Raw genomic sequence first — 616 nt, 5'->3', positions numbered from 1 at the left:
TTAGGTGTTTATCCTTACACGCTCCGTTTATTAGTAGCCAAGCTTATGAGTATATTGCTCCAGGTGAACCTGTTCCTATTCTCCTACATAATAGCTTCTTTTGTTAATTATTTGACAATCCCATGCAATTCCGAACATGACTTAGGATCAGTTTAAGATTTTGGTGGCTGTTGAAATAAGCTGCTTCTGCGATGTGAATGGAATTATCTAATGATTATAAAAGTAGCTCGCTCAGTGTTTGGTAAATTTGATTACGAAAATAATATTTTATTATATAATCATTAAAATAAACATAAGTTTAAATTGTCTTTTACTTATATATTAGGATTTTTAAAAAAATAAGATACACTTATTCTTTTCTTAAAATATTAAAGTTATAATAGAAACTTTAAAAAAAATGGCATTTTATTTAATAAGTTGCTTATAAAAGACAATCTCATACTTATTTTAAGAGTTATTGTCAAAATGGAGAAAATATGAATTAAACTTTTAACAAATTTATCAAACATCATTTTTATCAAAACTTATAAGTATTTCAACCGTTATCCCAAATAGGACATTAGGCTTTGTGCAGAATAAAGTTAGGCATTGAATATTTGCACACGTATAAACTAAA

Source organism: Citrus clementina, unplaced genomic scaffold, assembly GCF_000493195.1.
Source record: "Citrus clementina cultivar Clemenules unplaced genomic scaffold, Citrus_clementina_v1.0 scaffold_4, whole genome shotgun sequence".
In the NCBI taxonomy this organism is placed as follows: Eukaryota; Viridiplantae; Streptophyta; class Magnoliopsida; order Sapindales; family Rutaceae; genus Citrus; species Citrus x clementina.
The sequence above is the reverse complement of the archived record's forward strand: the minus strand, read 5'-3'. Positions refer to the sequence as shown.